The sequence below is a fragment of the Lampetra fluviatilis genome, chromosome 49 (assembly GCF_964198595.1).
Source record: "Lampetra fluviatilis chromosome 49, kcLamFluv1.1, whole genome shotgun sequence".
Lineage (NCBI taxonomy): Eukaryota > Metazoa > Chordata > Hyperoartia > Petromyzontiformes > Petromyzontidae > Lampetra > Lampetra fluviatilis.
Genome location: NC_136323.1, coordinates 653,740 through 667,058, shown reverse-complemented (window position 1 = coordinate 667,058; position 13,319 = coordinate 653,740). Strand labels below are relative to the sequence as shown.

At 54.2% G+C, this 13,319-nt stretch overlaps 1 protein-coding gene across 2 annotated transcripts in view; it reads right to left on the bottom strand.

Moving 5' to 3' along the window:
* FAM163B (family with sequence similarity 163 member B) overlaps window positions 1-8,834 on the bottom strand; it is a 44,101-nt gene extending 35,267 nt beyond the window's left edge. The window contains exon 1 of one of the 2 annotated variants that reach the window (XM_078877833.1): window positions 7,456-8,834. The gene's annotated coding sequence lies outside the window, so the exon portion shown is untranslated. Of the gene's footprint in view, window positions 1-7,354 lie in introns of both variants that reach the window. The other variant, XM_078877831.1, reaches the window with a different exon arrangement.
* Window positions 8,835-13,319: the final 4,485 nt, after the last annotated feature.

The window sequence follows — 13,319 nt, the reverse complement described above, 5'->3', positions numbered from 1 at the left end:
ACCCTGTGACTTCGCTGTAAGATGTAGGAATCGTATCAGGGGTTAGCTTAAGAACTGTCACCCTGTCACAGCACACCGGTGTGTAGGAGAGCAAATCCACAACGTTTTAGATGTTGTGTTTGTAAATGTTGTGGATTTTCTCTCCAACACACCGGTTAGTGCTGTACTAGTGACGAATTGGCATGTTCTGTTTACGTGACAAACCTTACTAGTTGACTGTGTCGGGTGGTGGCGGGTTTAACGACACTTTTATATATTTACGCGATCTAACCCCCCAAAGAAACCTGTATTATGAATCGTAATAATATTACAGTCCAACGCCTACGTTTCATGTCATTCGTAAATATTCACATTCACCTCGTCTCTTGTAATTGTTTCTGTAAAGATATCTGTTGTCCGCAAAACAAACAAACACAAATGAACACCCCGCGAGCAAGTGTACCCCCTCCTCCTGCCGCCGCTGTGGCTCGCAGTGCCAACGGCGTGGGCAGCTTCAAGCTCACGTGGCTGTCGGCCCCGTCTCACGGAGTTCGTGTTCAATGCCGCACGGGGCAGAAGCAGGAATTAATTTGCCGGCCGAGTCAACCTTGAGGAGGGGGAGTGGGTTGGGGGGAGGGCTGCCCAAGGCAAAGCGAGGTGCTAATTGGACACTGGTGATGTGTACCGTGGCCAGAGGTCGACCCCAGGTTACCCAGATTGCAGCGCAGTGTGTCAACCGCCATCTATCACTACCCACAAATATAAAATAAGATCCCAAGCACGGCCTCATCGGCTGTTGTTGGCCAAGTGCTGTTATCAGGCGCCAATTACGGCTGGCATGGTGCACCGAGTCGGTGATGTGGACAGCAGCAAGCCCAGACGCATATATCTCCGCAGGTATTCATAAAAGGCTGAGTCTACCTAGGGGAGGCCAAGAACCGGTTAAGATAGTCGTCACCGGTGTTGGCCGTGAGCGAGAATCGAACCCGGGTCGCCGGGTTCGTAGCGCAGCGTAGTGCTAACCGCTACATCACCGCTCCCCCACACTCACACTCAAAGACAAATGTCCCCAAAGTGCTGTTTGCGAGCACCTATGAACACACCAGGCAGGCACACCACACACAGGCAGGCACACACGCAGATATGCACACACGCCGTCTGCATGCATGCGCTCACGTGTGCATCGCTCACGAACGTCCGTCTCTGGAGAGTTTCACAGCATGGGGCATGCGCGTAGAAATGGGGGCCTAGCGCGTGGTGGTGGTGGTGATGATGATGGTTGATGGTGATGATGGTGATGGTTGATGGTGATGATGGTGGTGGTGATAATGATTGATGGTGATGATGGTGGGGGTGGTGATGGTTGATGGTGGTGGTGGTGATGGTTGATGGTGATGATGGTGATGGTTGATGGTGATGATGGTGGTGATGATGATGGTGGTGGTGGTGATGGTTGATGGTGATGATGGTTGATGGTGGTGGTGGTGATGGTTGATGGTGATGATGGTGATGGTTGATGGTGATGATGGTGGTGATGATGATGGTGGTGGTGGTGATGGTTGATGGTGATGATGGTTGATGGTGATGATGGTGATGGTTTATGGTGATGATGGTGGTGATGATGATTGATGGCGATGATGGTGGTGGTGGTGACGGTTGATGGTGATGGTGATAGTTCATGGTGGTGATGGTGGTGATGGTGGTGATGATGGTTGATGGTGATGTTGGTGATGGTGGTGATGATGGTTCATGGCCCGGGTAACACGACACCACTCTAGACCACTCTAGACATGCAGCAGAAGTTGACGGCAGAGAGCAAGTGGGGTTCAGAAACATATTTTGAAGTATTTTTTTTGGCAATTCAATCCCGCTCGCGATATCGCCACATCACGAGACGAGGCTGACATTTGGATCTCCCGCAGAGCTGTCACAAACCGTGTTAGACAGCGGCCCACGAAAGTGGGAGTCATAGAACTACCGTTGAGGACTCCGAATTCGAGCCCAGAATCTCAGCGGTGTCAGCAGCTCTGTGCTCTGATCTCTGAACCATCGCTGCCACCCTCGTCTCTGCAGACGCCTAAGCGTGATGCCCTGGGGGCTCGTGTTGCTCCACGTGTCACACACTCCTTCTAAATAACGATCGGCTCGCAAATGCCGCTGTGGCTCAGGAACTGGAGGACTGAGCGAGCACCGCTGAGATTCTGGGTTCAAATGGAGGATCTCAGTGGTAGTTCTGCGATTAAAACGAACGTTCGCACAGATCCGAATCAGAATATGTTTTGAGACTGCAGGAGGAATCCGATGAGCTGTAAAGCTCTTTACTCACAGATGTCCAGTAGGGGCGGTTCAGAACGTTACAAAAACAAACAATAGAAAACACAGGAGTGGAAAGTATAGAAACGGTAAACAAGTCGCTAAACAAAAATAGAAATAAAACTAGACGATGTTTTATTTTAGTTGATGCTCTCAGCCTGATGCCGAGGGATTTCACGACAAAAAAGAAGCTGCATTCAATTTGGGTTGCCACTTGAGTTGTGTAAATTCCAGCTCTTGAGAATAAAAAAAATTCACATTAGTTTGACTTTCATTGTTTTTACGCAATTTGCAAAACGCACAACTGGAAACCACAAACCAGTGGGCAGGCAGCCAGAGCTGTTGCTGCCAACACTTGCCCAAGCTCTGTGGTTCTCTATTTGGATGTTTGGCCAGCTCCAACTTCCCACGCAACACCATCATCAGCTCCGCGACTTCCCAGTCCTGCGAGAGCTCCCCATCGACACGCCCCCCCACACCACGTGACGGGCAGAGGAGTGAAAATGGAAGCAAATTGAGAAAGCACAAAATACTTTTATATTTTTAGAAAGGCTAAACGTCCCAAAGCAGGATCTTCCTGAAAGGTGTTTTTAGACTCGGCCAGGCTCTCAGATAAACGACGTCACTGTGTTTTGTCCATTACACAAAGCACATTGTGCAACATTATGCACTGCCGTTGCCACTTGTCCAGATCTGACCTGGAGTCCGTGGATTTGCAGCTTCTGTTGTGTTCGGGTGGCAGGAATGAATGTTCACCCCAGACACGCCCCCTTCTAGCGAGTCGTGATCAGAGGTCGCAACCGGGAACCCGATACCCGTACCCTACCCGATACCCGGCTACCCGTAACCGGCCGGGTACGGGTACCCGTTTGCGACCCTGGTGCGGCCGGGTACGGGTAGACTGTGAGTCACTGGTGAGTCACCGTTTGTCACTCATTTCCCAACGTCTTGTCTCTTCTCACAATTCAAGTTCCTAGAATCAACCCACCCGCGCCTGCAACATGGCTTCATCCCAGAGGTCGCAATCGGGTACCCGATACTCGTACCCTACCCGTACCCGGCCGGGTACGGGTAGGGTACGGGTACGACCGGGTACGGGTACCCGTTTGCGACCCTGGTGCGGCCGGGTACGGGTACGGGTAAGGAATCAAAACCCGTTTGCGACCTCTGGTCGTGACGCAACTTGCCCATCCCCGCGATTACCCTCCAGGCCGACAGGTGGCACCCTGTCATTGGTGTACTCGGCTGAAATTAAGCCTTGTGCACATCACCGCCCAACATGTCGACCTTGCTACCCACTCAGCGGGTAATGTTTATGTCTGTAATCACGTTAATGTGTTCGTGACTCTCTCAGTGTGTCAGCCGTAGCACTCGAGAGTAACTCATTGGACTGGGTTGATGATCCCTCGTGACCAGAATAAACCGGGGACCTATGGCATTGAATTTAGACCTTTGGTGACCGATGACCTTTCAGAACGAGCCCTTCCTCAACTCTGCACAATGACAATGGTTCAGGGTGTTGTAACCGACAGACGCGCACATGGTCAAATGACGTCTTGTTGCGTCGCGTTGCCGATCGGGGTCGCCACCTCTTCCGCTGCGGAGAAAACCTCGGCACGTCTCTCGGCCTGGGTCTATCAACACCGCGCAGTCTCCCGTCATAAAGTTAAGCACAATACCGGCACCAGATCCCGGTCCAAATCGATCGCTGCCACCTGACACACAGACGCCAATTCCCCACGATGTACAGGGTCAAACCCAGACAAGCTGGCGGCCCTCGTGACAAGGCAGCCGTGACAACATCGGTGCCACCGCCATCCCCATCTCACCCCTCCGTAGGCCCTGACCTGTCGACCCTTCGCACGGTGACCACAATCACAACTCACCCCCCTCACCTGGCACTCGCCCTTCAGCGGACACAACGCCGCCACTCACTCGATTGACGCACACTCGCAAAACACACAACTCACCCCCACTCACCTGGCACTACACACTCACCTCACCAATCTCTCACCTGACACCACTCACCAGATACTCACCACTCACCTGGCAACACATTGCCCATCTCACACCAGTCATCGCCACTCGCTTCTCCATTACAGTTTGGGACAACGCGTAAAGGTTTCACTTCTGGTACTTTGTAGACGATCAACGCGTTCTGGAAAAAAACTCCAAGAACATTTCAGATTCATCCGAAATTGTGACGTCACGGGAAAGTGACGTCACGCCCAATGCCAACAGACACGTCACTTTTGTTATCACGAAGACATGTTAATTACAAAACGGGAATAATTCGATAATCAGAATATTTGATAAAAAGATTACAAAGTTATTTGTAAAAATTCCGAAGCAAAGCCCGACTATACTCAACACATTCATCAATAACACGGTGGCCTCAAAATGGAAAATATAAGAGGTGACGTTTCGGGCAATTACCCTTCTTCATTGCCCCGACGTAGAAAAGGTGCCGCTCGTGTCACGATGAGGATGGCGCCCTTCGTCCAGCAGGCGGCGCGTCACTCAATGCGATGACCACTTTGGCCTTTTAAAATAATTTACTGCATTAGGTCAAAAGCCATAGGTCGTACAGAGGTCAAATTCAACACCGAAGATTCCTGGATTATTCTGGTCAAAACAAGAGGGCTCAATTTAGCTCCTCCCAACTCCATCATTCACCCTTCTGAACTATTTTTATTTTTACCACGAAGGGCCCACTGAGCAGTATTGCTCTTTTTCAGAAGCGACCTGGCCACAAATGACAGCTCAACTTAGTGGCTTATCACGTGGACATTTAAACCAGCCAGAAACTCTGAACGCATGTTTCTAAATGTGGAGGGGAAAACCAGAGGACCCGGAGAAAAATCCACACGACCATGGAGAGAGAGACACGCAAACTCCAAATATACAGCAGGCATCTGGGTCGGGATCGGACCCAAGACCGCATGTATACGAGGGGAGGTAGTTAACATCTCGCCTCAATCACAGTCCACTAACTGGGCCCCAGGTTTGTTGATGAGAGTCACGGTCACTCGTCGTACACAGATCATCTTCCTGCAGCGTCTGGCAGGTAAAGCACAAAAGTGATGCCGTGGAAGTGACGTCACTTCGACATCACATTCCAGATCATTCTGAACTAGTTGTTTTTCTTCAGATAATTAAAAATGTCGTATCCACGCAATGGACAAAGAGCTCCCGTGTAGCATGAACAGACTGTTGGGCCAAGTGCTGTACTCGTGTGCACAGACACGAGCTATTCGCCTGGCCAGTTCCTGCAAACTAAATTATTTCACGACGCCATCTCCATGCAAAACGTAGCCTCGAATGCATTCTCGCCCATCGGCCATCGACCCTTGGGGTGAAAATCTTCTGCCCAACTCCATTTTTCTTAACAGTCAAAACGATGTAATGTCAACCTGCGTATGTTGTCTAATTCCACGTGTTCCTCGCTGTAGCTAAGCAGCGTCATCCCAGCTTCGTTGCCCACTTGTAAGATGCTGTGGTCGATGACACATCGTCGTGGTCAATGTCCAAGTTTCTGATCCAAATCTCACAAGCTGATGATACTGTTACTCACGCAAGTATTCAACACAAACCACACACCCCCTAGACAACGACTACTCCTCACCCGTGTCGCCTTTCAGCAGCCTGTGGTGGCAAGTGCTGTGGTGAGCCTGCAGCACCTAAGAAGGCCAACACGGGACACGAGGGAGTGGCGTTGCCAATAGCACGTCCACGGCCGCCTTTGTCTCCCCAGTGCTGTTTAAACACCGTGCCAGGTTCTCGTTTAAGGCTGAGTTAGCCTAAGAGAGGCCCACAACCGGTTCAATCAAAATACTCGTCAGAATGGGAATCTTTATTTGGACTGCTGGAATCCGATGAGCTCTGAAGCTGTTTTTCACAGACGTCAAATATTTGCAATAGTTATGGGTCATCGCAGACACAACACAATACCCACAACACACACGGACACACATGCACCATACTGTGCACGCATATATTACACACAGATACAATAACACGCACACAATATGCATATCAGCACACATGCAGAAACATACTTTACAGGGAAAACATACAATGCAAACACAGACTCACATTACACCCAAATAGACACAACGCACAGTGCTCACACGCCGTCACACAAAGTACACCGGTCCACAGACACGAGCCGCATGGAGACAGGCACACAGACTCACAGTCGGCACATACAAGACACACAGACCGTGCGTACCACACACGGACCACACACAGACAGATGGCAATCACACAGACAGATGTCAATCACACAGACACACAGTCGGCACATACAAGACACACAGACCGTGCGTACCACACACGGACCACACATAGACAGATGTCAATCACACCGACAGATGTCAATCACACAGACAGATGTCAATCACACAGACACACCAAATACAAAGACACAATACGCTGCTGATACAGGACAACACGTACCGCTAAGAATACACAATTACATACAAAGACAAAGATCCCCCCTCCGTCCCTGTAGCCTACACAGATTGTCGGGGCAAGTGCTGTTAGCGAGCACCTACCAAGGCCAGCGCACTAGGGGTGGGGTAGCCAGCACCACGCCCGGCCGCCTTTGTCTCCCCAGTGGCGATGTTTATACAGCGCACCAGAGACTCATTGGATGCAGTCGACCTTCATATACAAACACATACCAACGTGTAGCAATTCTTTCGCACCGTACGTAGCCGACCGTACGAGACGTACATACAACCCCCTTGTCCACACAAACGCGCACACACCACCACCCAAATCGCATTAGACACACACACACGCACACGCACGTTCATATAGGAATCTTCGTTTTTAGATGCGAGATTTAAAAAATGCATCATCTCAATCCAAGCTGAAACCGCGACTGCCCAGTACAAAGAGCATCGTCTGCATGGTCCGACTCCACACACACACAAGGACTGCGTGTGCCCTGTGTGCGCGCGTGTGCAGCAGCAGCAGCATCGCGGGGTGGGTGACAGGGGAAGAGGCGAGAGGGGAAGAGGCGAGAGCGAGACGAGGAGGATGATTCTCTCCTTACCCGGAGCAGCATCTCGCGCGCTCTCTTAGCTCTGCGACATCCCGGAGCCAGAGACGAACGCGTCACGTGACGCACGCGGGGGTCTCGGAATCAGCACTCACATCGCAGCTGCAGCAGGGGCAGCAGCTGTAGCTGCAGCAGTGCGTGTGGGTGCTGCTGCACGCGGCACCAGCAGCACCACCACCGCCGTCGTCATCGTCGTCATCATCGGCAGCATTTCCCCTCTCCCGACACGCGCCGCGTGTGTCCGTGTGCACCTTTGTCCTGATGATGGAATGCGGCGGGCGGCGTTGCTGCTGCTGCTCTCTAATTCCAGTCCAATGGCGCGAGCGAGTCAACGTCGCAGATGCATCCGTCCGGCTCACGCGCTGCCGATTTCACGCGGTGATGATTGAACACGAGACATTCATTCGCCTTAAACTTTCGCCGCGTTGTGCCGCGCACAACAATAGGAATTATAATGCTCCTGAAATAGTCTGCAGGGTTTTTTTGTGGGTGAGTTTTCGCAGATATCCCCTTTTAGATCGCCGGGTTCATCACGACTTCATCCAGTGGGAGACGTCGACATCACCCTCCTGCTGGGCGCTGCTGCTGCTGATGATGTTGTTGTTGCTGATGATGATGTTGTTGCTGATGATGTTGATGGTTTCGATGTTGCTGATGATGTTGATGGTGTCGATGTCCACACGTTTCCTGTGTGCACGGCGTCTTCTTGTCCGAGCGGCCGCTTCGATGCAATCCTCTCGTGTCTCTCGTGTCTCTCTCTCTCTCTCGTCTCTCTCGTCTCGTCTCTCTCGCCGTCTCTCGTCTCGTCTCTCTCGCCGTCTCTCTCTCGTCTCTCGACGTCTCTCGCGGGCGCCGTGAGACGGCACCTCGCACCTCGCCCAGCCTCACTCAGCCAGCGCGCGTGATGGCGGAGCCTGCGACTTAGGAGCCTCCCCAGCGTCCAAGACGACGACGACTCGAGGCGGACGACTGTGTGCAGGATGACGACTGTGTGCAGGATGTCTGCCGCTAGCTCGCAGCGGGGGGGGGGGGGCAGCGGGGGGGGGGGTGCAGCGGTGCCTCCCCAGCACCAGCACGGCCGTTCACGGCTTGCACGCTCGCAGCAGCAGCACCACCACTTGCAGCACCACCACTAGCAGCAGAACCACCAGCACCACCACTAGCAGCACCACCACAAGCACCACCACCACCAGCACCACCAGCACCACCACCAGCAGCAGAACCACCACCACCAGCAGCAGAACCACCACTACCACCAGCACCACCACCAGCACCACCACCAGCACCACCACCACCACCAGCAGCAGCACCACCAGCAGCAGCAGCAGCAGCGCGTCTCTGTGTCCCTACCGCCCGTCTCGCCGCACGCTGAGCGGGATGCGTCTCCACTGCGCCTCGACTCGCGGCGATGCAGGGAGGTGCAGGGAGGTGCCCCCGGTGCTGGTTGGGTGGGACCCGAGTCGGGGGTGGGGAGCAGAGGGATGGGGCTGAGCCCGTCGTGCTGGGGGTGGTTCGATGTGGGGGGGTGAGTGGAGGAGAAGGGGTGGGGTGAGCGGGGTGAGTGCGGGGATGGATTGGTCCGTTGGTGGATGGGGTGAGTGGAGGGGTGGTGAACGGAGAGGGGGGTCGCTGGGTGGAGGAGAGGGTTGGGGTGAGGGGGAAGGAGGGAGCGGGTGGGTGGATGAGTGGACAGAGGGGGTGGGTGGAGAAAGGTGGTGGGTGGGTGGTGGATTGTGGTAAAGAGGAGCGAGGCATGAGATAGATGGGGGGGAGGGTGGGGGGTTAGGTGAGTGGAGGAGATGGATGGGCGAGTGGGTTGATGAGTGGAGGGCAGCGGAAACGAGAATGGGTAACCGCGATGGAGAGGATGGGTTGCATGCAGGAGCACGGGGGGGGGGGGGGCAAAGTGAATGTTGATGACTCCTAACAGTGATGACGCCGCCATACAGTCGCAGCGGGGGGAGCCGTGGAGGAAGGGGGAGGGCGAGTGGGGGGTGATGGGAGTGATGGAGGAAGGGGGAGGGCGAGTGGGGTGATGGGAGTGGTGGACGAGGGGGGAGGGCGAGTGGGGGTGATGGGAGTGATGGACGAGGGGGGAAGTCGAGTGGGGTGATGGGAGTGATGGAGGAAGGGGGATCGAGTGGGGTGATGGGAGTGGTGGAGGAAGGGGGGTCGAGTGGGGTGATGGGAGTGATGGAGGAAGGGGGGTCGAGTGGGGTGATGGGAGTGGTGGAGGAAGGGGGAGGGCGAGTGGGGGTGATGGGAGTGGTGGAGGAAGGGGGGTCGAGTGGGGTGATGGGAGTGATGGAGGAAGGGGGATCGAGTGGGGTGATGGGAGTGGTGGAGGAAGGGGGGTCGAGTGGGGTGATGGGAGTGATGGAGGAAGGGGGGTCGAGTGGGGTGATGGGAGTGGTGGAGGAAGGGGGAGGGCGAGTGGGGGTGATGGGAGTGGTGGAGGAAGGGGGGTCGAGTGGGGTGATGGGAGTGGTGGAGGAAGGGGGGTCGAGTGGGGGGTGATGGGAGTGGTGGAGTAAGGGAGGGATCGAGTGGGGTGATGGGAGTGGTGGAGGAAGGGGGGTCGAGTGGGGGGTGATGGGAGTGGTGGAGTAAGGGAGGGATCGAGTGGGGTGATGGGAGTGGTGGACGAGGGGGAGGTCGAGTGGGGGGTGATGGGAGTGGTGGTGTATCCCAGGGGTCAGCAACCTGCGTCTCTGGAGAGGCAGGTGCCTCTTTCAGGGCTGCCTTGAGACTCTTGCAACATTGAGGGGTTTTATTGGCGAGTTCGAAAAGCATGTCTCCTCTTGTTATTTTGGTTGCCGACCCCTCACCAAGGTAGTCCAGTTCACCATGATTCAATATTCACTCCATCTCCTCGTGAGACCGCAGGAGAGATGGTGGAGACGAGAGAAATAGATGCAGTGCGACAGGAGCGTAGAGAGCGAATGTGAGAATTCATGCAGACACCAAATCGAATCGCGGCGAGGTGAAAGATGCAGACGAGACAGATGCAGTGAGACGGGAGGAGGGATGTAGCCGAGCTTGAGATGTCGCGAGTTGATAGAGATAACGATGGGAAAGGTATCGTGACATTAGAGAGATGTCGACAACAGAGATGCAGCGAGATGAGAGTTGTAGGCAACAGTGAAAGACGGAGTAAGATGAGAGATGGGAACTACAGACAATTTAGGGATGAGAGATGGAGCATCAACCATCATCACGCGAACTCCGATCATCCTCACAGCAGCGGCTCTTGGCCAACCGGTCGCCGCATCGCGCACTTTCAGATGCGCTTCTGCGGCCGTCTGGAACGCTCTCTTCCTTGTGATATTAGGAAGCCACTGGAGCGAGGCACTTTTAAATCATCATCCAGATTTAAAACTCATTTATTTAGAGCTGCTTTTTGTGTTTAGTTTGCTACACTTCCCCCACACGTCCGATAAGCACGGTTGGCTACGTACGGTGCGAAAGAAGTTCAAAGCTACATACATTAATTAACGTGTTTATGTTAATTTTAACGTTTACTGTGATATTAATTTGAGCTGATATTGGGTTCGGCTTTGGCGCACTCCGATTTTTTTTTCTCCTGAATTCGGGGGCCCCTTGAGCTGCTAGGGGCCCCGAGCCCTTTGCTTGCTTCGCTTGGGCTTCGTGCCACGAGCAGCAGGCGAGCGCGTGGGTGGTGGATGGATAGCGACTGGCTGCTGGAACTTTCTTTCGTGGTTCCGCTGGGGAGACCGGGTGGATTGTGTGCTGAGCGGAGGGGGCGAGTCGGGGTGGGGGTGACCCCTTCTCATGAGCAGCCTCCTCACCCCCGAGAGGCTGACGCTTCGTGCAGAGTGGCACCTCACACAGGCCGGCGTCTGCTACCGCTGTGTGAGTATTTCTGCGAGGACGTCGCTCAGTACATCGGGTGAAGAGGTGGCTCCGGTGGTTATTGTGAACCCGGCGACCTGAGTTCGATTCCCGGCAACAGCTCACATCGGTGGCGTGTCAATATCTACACCTATCCTGAGGTCTCATCCCCTTATCGCCTGCCCCCCTTTCCAATGCTGTGGCTTGATCTTCATCAAATGGGGGGGGGTATACAAGCAAGAAACATCACACGGTCACGGAATACATTAAACATGTTCAAAAGCTGGCTAGGTGATCCACACGATCCTAGCCCAAAATGTTAAACTAATTATGATTAAATATTTGAACATATTACGTGTCCGCGCGATTCCAGGTGATTGTGTGAGAATAAAAGAGTAATGATCACACTATACTACAGCATACATATCGATGTCCCTTTGTTTAACCAGCGAGAGTCAACCGGCATAAAAAAAGTCCACGGGCTAACACAAGCCGGGCACGGTGCGCTGCATGCCAAGAAGGTGTCCGTGGCTTAGATATTCGTGCGTGTTGTTGCCACAGCGTGGCACTGACCTTCCCCTGCACACGTTCAACATTCATCCTGCACGGTATCCATGCCACAGCCTGCGACGACCCTAAAAAACATGGGTGCCACGGTGGCTAGGAAATGTTAACTACCTCGCCTGGTGTACAGGAGGTCGTGGGTTCGATCCTGACCCTGACGCCTGCTGCTGTATATTTGGAGCTTGCGTGTCTCTCCCCGTGGTCACGTGGATTATTTCTCAGGGTCTTCAGGTTTTTCCCTCGACATTTAGCAACACGTGTCTTGACTAGTTGGCTTCTATAAGCTTAACACGTCGGCTTTCGTGACCAATATCCATAACACAGGGTTTTTTTGAGGGGTTAGATCGTGTAAATATATGTGTCGTTAAACCCGCCACCATCCGACACAGCCAATTAGTAAGGTTTGTCATGTAATCAGAACAGGCCACAGCGGGCCACAGGGGGCCACAGGAGGCCACAGGGGTCACAGGAGGTCACAGGGGGTCACAGGGGGCCACAGGAGTCCACAGGGGGTCACAGGGGGGCACAGGGGGTCACAGGGGGCCACAGGGGGCCACAAGGGGTCACAGGGGGCCACAGGGGGTCACAGGAGGCTACAGGGGGCCACAGGGGGTCACAGGGGGTCACAGGGGGCCACAGGGGATCACAGGGGGCCACAGGGGGTCACAGGGGGCCACAGGGGGTCACAGGGGGCCACAGGGGGGCACAGGAGGCTACAGGGGGCCACAGGGGGTCACAGGGGGTCACAGGGGGCCACAGGGGATCACAGGGGGCCACAGGGGGCCACAGGGGGTCACAAGGGGTCACAGGGGGCCACAGGGGGTCACAGGGGGCCACAGGGGGGCACAGGGGGCTCGATGGACACGCGATTGGGAGCCGGGAGCTCCTGGCAGGATCGAGAGGGGGGCTCGTCTGTGGAATGAGCCCTGGGCCCTGCGCCTCGTCGTCTTCGGTCTTCGTGCAAGACATCGTCGACAAGGCGGCGTGCTCGCCGACCTGGGCCGAGTGTCTAGTTAACCCCAAGTCGTTATCCCGTCGAGTGGTTATGTAGTTACGCGTGGTGGTTACCGCCCTATATCGTTATCCCTTCGAGTGGTTATATGGTGGCCCTGTTGTGTTAAGACATCAACGTGTTGTCTCCAAGTTCGAGTGTGCGCCCTGTGGAGCCCACTGCACCTGGTAGTATAAAATAATAATATAGAATAGAAAATGTGCTCGCTGACAGGACTTGTCCCCAACAGTCCGCTCAGCTCAGGCTATAACGGTGGGGGGGGGGGGCAGGAGATCTTTGTGTTTGTGCGAACGTGCGGTTTCTACGCAGCGTGTTTACACCGCTGGCTCGAATGAAACATTGCGACAACTTCGCAATTAGCGGCGGTCAAACCTTACCTGGCAAAATAAAACACATTTTTTTGTTTTTCAAAAGTATGGGCGCATCGCGCGGGTTGAAACCCACCGGCTTCGTGGCACCACCCAGCCTCGAGAATGACCTCAGCCGAGAGACTCCATCACTGGCCTCGACTCCGAGAGACTCCATCACTGG